Source organism: Melanerpes formicivorus, unplaced genomic scaffold (assembly GCF_026170545.1).
Source record: "Melanerpes formicivorus ecotype bairdi unplaced genomic scaffold, bMelFor1.0.p_v2 SCAF_158, whole genome shotgun sequence".
NCBI lineage: Eukaryota > Metazoa > Chordata > Aves > Piciformes > Picidae > Melanerpes > Melanerpes formicivorus.
The window spans coordinates 52,365-57,724 of NW_027142510.1; the positions used below are offsets into that span (position 1 = coordinate 52,365).

Below are 5,360 nucleotides of genomic sequence, written 5' to 3' on the forward strand. Positions count from 1 at the left end.
AAGATGAGAAGGAGACTGGGAGGGATTGAGAGGAACTGGGAAAGGACTAGGAGAGACTGGGAGGGGACTGGGAGTGACGGGGATGGGACTGGGAGGAGACTGGGAGAGGATTGGGAGGAATGGGAATGGGGATGGGGACAGGACTGAGAAGGGACTGGGAGAGACTTGGAAGGGACTGGAAGGAGATTGGGAAGGACCGGGAGGGACTGTGAGGAATTCCAAAGGGAATGGGAGGGAATGGGAAGGAAACGGGAGGAACTGGGATGGAAATTGGAAGGACTAGGGGTGACTGAGAAGGACTGGGAAAGAACTGGGAGGGACTGAGATACCACTGGGACCCTCAGAAGTCTATGGCACCAGATGGGATCCATCCCAGGGCAGAGAGCTCTGGCAGATGAGCACCTAGCCACTGTCCAACATTTGCCACCAGTCCTGCCCTAAAGGCTCGGGCCTTTGATCTAATCCTCAACAGCCACCAGTGACACCAGAATGGTGAGAAATGCCATTTCCCCAATAGATGGAGTCACCTGCTCAGACAGCAAAAAGCAGTCTCGGGGACAGGAGGCTCTTGGCAACAGCCAGCCTGCTCTTCTGACCCGAGTGCCACAGAAGGGTATAAGAGTAGATCACCTTGAAGGCCACCGCACGGACCGCAGAGGACATTCAGGTGCTCGTGCCTAACAGAAAAGATGTGTGAAAAGCAGGTGTTGCATCACTAACCTAATGTCCCTCTGTGACCAGGGGACCTTCATCCCAATCCCATCATGGGGTGGAAAAGATTTCCTGCTGGTCGCTGTAAGGCAGGACTTTAACGCTTTCCCTAGCAAGTTTCTCTGAAAAGAAAATGGGGAATGAGACTTGAAGGAGTAAGGAGGAGATGAAGAAGATGGACTGTAGCACAGGCCATCTCACCAGCTACAGACATTTTCCCCTGCCCATGTGCTCTGTGGACTAAGAAGAGTTCCCTTCTTTTGGCGTGAAAGCACTAGCTTCAATGAAAGAGCTGGCTCCTCCTGAAGGGCAAGTATGCATGGAGCTCTCAAAGTACCACACTTCAGAGCCTCCTACTTGCTAGCACTAAGACAACTGTTCATGTAGAACGACTGGCCGCTCACTTCAACAAACCCCACAGAACTGGCTCCTATCAACTCTCCAGAAGACACTGCTGCACTAGCTTGGCTGCCTGACCGGCTCAGTTCAGGTGGCTTAGGATCTCACAGAGAGTACCACAAGAACTGAGTGCCGCAAGAAGGGGCCGCTTATTCGACCAATTTGATCAGCGGAATCCAACTTTATTGAGCATCAGACACATCTTATATACAGTCTGCTATAATTATGCCCACTTGGCAACATACTATTGGTTGCTCTCTAAAAGGTTACATCATTGTTTTCACAACTCGGTGGAATTCTTCTATCCGGTCTAATTGCTCTCTTCCCCAGATCTCGCCTCCTCCTTATCTTGCTTGCCTCCCATCTCAGAGGCAGCTGGACTTCAGCATACCAAGCAATCAGCACTTTCTCACATCTCTTACTCCGCCACTATATTATCACAGAGAATTCTTCAAGGCCTGAATTGCACAGGCGTTCCTGGGACCCAAGGCCCCTCTTGCTCAAAACAATCCTCAACAACTGAGGGGACTGCAATCTTTGCAGCTTCAACTTTCCTTCTCTGCTACTTCTTTTTTCAGATGGATTTTTTTTCAAAGGGACTGCTGGACAGCAGAACAGGATGGATGGCTGGGCCCCAAGAGCAGTGGGGAACAGAGTTAAACCCAGCTGGTGGCTGGCCCGGCAGAAGTGGTGTTCCCCAGCACACAGAGGTGAGAGAGTGTCCCCAGAGAAGGGCCACAAAGCTGGTGAAGGGTCTGGATAACAAGTCTTATGAGGAGTGGCTGAAGGAACTGGGACTGTTTAATCTGCAGAAGAGGAAGCTGCGGGAATTAAGGTGTGGTCTGGCTTCAGCTCTCAACTAGTTCCACGTTGAACAAGAACAGCTTGTACTCACAGAAGGCACTGGCTGCTTGGGTTCAAGGTTCCTGTAGAGCTCAGGCTATCTCTCTTCTTTAGTGAGGTCATTCTCTCACCTAGGCAGAGAGAAGAAAATGCAGCTATAAAATTAGACCACTGGAATCGTGAGACTCGTTCTGTGTGCGACTCCAGGAGAATCCAAACCTAACCTTGGAGCTGCCCTTAAGAGCTCCTCTTTGGAAAACTCTCGCTGCCGGGCCCCACAAACCCCACACCCTCTGTCAGCAAACCGGATGTACGAGCTGAAGAGTGTCAACAGAAACTGTACGTGGACAGCTCAGGAAAATCCTGCCAGTCCCAGCACACCAGACCTGGAATGATCAAAGAAAGTCTGTTAACAACTGTCTGTGTGTCTGCTCATAGCTTGAGGAGTAACAGAGCAGGAACAATTCTCAAAAGGTTTTCACTGCATTCCTAGGGCACTTGAAGGATTGCCCTGGCTGTAGTTAATACCTAGAAATTCCTATCAAAATCTTTGCAGCACAGCAAGGAAACTAAAACAACCAACAAAGCACAGACTGCTTTATATTATCAAGCAGGAACTTGAAATCCTACTGGAATTGTGGGGGTTTTATGACAAATTGTGATGAATATACTGGTGATCTATGTTTAAAATTATAAGACTTAGAGTGCCTTGGGATTAAGGGTCAGGATCTTGTGAGGCCTGTTTTGAGAGCAAAGGGAAAGAAACATATCTTGCAGACTTGCAAGGATACTGTCTGGTTAGTTGGAGACATCACGGCTGAGGCGGAGCTTATCTTAAAGATAAACATTCAGACCTAGGAATTTGTTTTCTTCAGATAAGAAGCCTGCAAAATTGTGCACGTGAGAAAATGGATACATTGACCCTTACCACCCGAATGTGGGGAGAAGGGATTTGACCGCCTACTCTAAGACTCATTATCACATGCCTGCCTTCTGTTTAGCATAAGTTTGCTTATGTAGATGATGTAACTATAGAAGATGAAGAAAACTATTGTAAGGCTGCTGTGGAGGTGGAGTTTTGTCCCCTCTCAAGCCCAGCGCGCTGCTTTGCTTGCCTTTTATTGCACTTTATTCCCTTTTTATGATCTTTTAGTGCCAATAAAACTGTTACCAAAAACTTTTACCTGGAGTCATCTATAACGCAAATTATTCCTGTTCTTTTTTCCTTCTTTTGGTGTCGTACCACCTAGTACACATTCACCACCTAACCGAACGTCACAGTTGTGATTCAAAGCCAAGCAAGACAAAGTGTATCGAGGGAAAGAAAAGAGAGAGAAAGCTAAAGAGTTCTCCTCCTCTTCACTTTTCCCCTTGAGAGATCCAACACTACAGGAAGGCAGGCCTGAATTTCATGAGCTCTGGGATTCAGATGAGCTCGGGAAATCATTTGGTTTGCACTTCACGGCTGTACACACACAGCTGTGTTCAGCTGTAGAACAACCTCCTTGCAACATGAAATACAGGCTTCCGAAACTGGAGCGTCTGTCCCACTGAGACTTCCACGACCCTGTGTCCAAACCCTACTGACATGTCAATTCAATTGTTCACAGCTTTTACCACAGGTCACTCTTAGCACCTGAGTTTCTGAGCCTAGATGAGACATCCTGCTGTCTGGCTCTGAGCTCAGGAGAACATGCCAAGCTGCTGGCTACCTGCAGACATCACATTGCTAGGACTGAATTGGCTCACCTTTATCTTTCCAACAGGCAGCGCCTCTCTGAATGCTGGATTCACATGAGTGTGCCTAAGGCAGATGACACAAGCAGGCTCTGTGGCCGGCACAGCCCTGAGGGCACTCGCCAGCTAGCAAACAAGCATCACACAGCAGGATGTGGGGGGAAGACAACTGGAAGGGGGAAAGTGAGAAAACTCAGGGGTAGGAATAATAGTAATACCAATAATAAGAGCAATAATAACAATAGCAGAAGTCCTAAGGAGGATAAGGAATGGAAATTAAGGCTATTGCTCACCATCAGCTGAGTGAGGTCAATCCAGTCCTGGAGAGTAGTCCACCGGCCAACCTGCCCTCCAGTCTTCTGGCTGAGCATGTGACATAGTCTTGCTAAATTAGAAAATCCTTGCTGAATATGCAATGCGCTCAGTGGGAATTAAAACGTCCCTGCATTATCAACGCTGTTTGCAGCACAAACCCAAACCCAAACCCACCCCGAGACACCCCTAGCTCCCACGGGAGCCTGCAGAGACCTCCCAAAGGGTCCGTCGGAGGTGCCCAGCTGCCTCTCCACGACCCTTGATCCTTTCAGATGGCCCCACCAGAACTTTACATATCCCCAGACCCTTTTAGGTGCCCCCAGACCTCCTCCGTCACCCCCAAAAGCCCTGCCGATGGCCCCAGACCACCTTCAGACGCCAGAAGGAACACACCTGGGAGTCCCGGGCCGGCAGCGACACCGGAAACCGCACTGCAAGCTCCCCGAATGCGCCAGGACCCCTTGCCCCGCCAAAGGACGGCGGTTCGCAGGCACCCTGGGGCACAGAACGGCATCATGCGCCGAATCAGGGCTCTCCGCGACCGGTCCGGCTCCAAAGCTGCTCTGCACGGCGCCCGCCCCCCCGGCCAGAAAAGCGGGGCGCAGCCCGCGAGGAGGGCGCGTGCGCGGGACCGGACCCGCTGCGGCGCAGGCGCCGTATCCATAGCGACCACCGGGACGCTGCCCCCCTGGCGCGAGCAGAGCCGGGCTAGGGCGTAGGCGCTGGATCCATAGCGACGCTCGAGTCAAGCTCTCCGCTCTCCGCTCTTCCCCTAAGAATTTTCGAGCATTCAGCGCAGTTAGGCTGCAGAAATTAGCTCCCCCGGGGCGGCACACGCCGCGGCACGGCAGCACTGGCCTTAGAGACAAAGCTGTCTTTGATCTGGGTACCAGCTGCAGCTCTCAGCAGTGCCTAGCTGCAGAGCAATGGCCTGCACCTTCATCCTGATCCAGGTGGAGAGAGAACTGCCAGGAACACAGCTTCTCTGCTACGGTTGCAGCATCCCCAGGGGCCGAGCGCAGCCTTGCTGTTAGTGAGGAACACAGCCCCTGTGAGAAGCTTCTGGGGTCAGGGGACAAACAAGGGGTTTTCCACACTGGAAACAAGGGAAGTCTCTTTGCCACCCCCTTTGCCACCACCCCTAACCCTAACCCCCTAACCCCAACCCCCTAACCCTACGTCTGCCGGCCCCTGCACCCTCACCCTGGTGCTGTCCACGACGCAAACCCTAAACCCCCTGACCACCACACTATCGTTAACCCCGACCCCAAACGCAATCCTCACCCGGACCCTAAGTTGCCCATCCACCCCTTTGCCCATCCGCCCCTTCCCCTAATCTCCGCCTGAATAATCTC

At 51.6% G+C, this 5,360-nt stretch overlaps 1 long non-coding RNA gene across 1 annotated transcript; it reads right to left on the reverse strand.

The window, feature by feature from the left end:
* Positions 1-1,115: 1,115 nt before the first annotated feature.
* On the reverse strand, positions 1,116-4,162 carry LOC137457047 (uncharacterized). The gene is made up of 4 exons (XR_010991205.1): positions 3,984-4,162; positions 3,703-3,859; positions 2,178-2,339; positions 1,116-2,084 (listed from the first exon to the last, which is right to left on the reverse strand). It is a non-coding gene; the product is annotated as an uncharacterized lncRNA (long non-coding RNA).
* Positions 4,163-5,360: the final 1,198 nt, after the last annotated feature.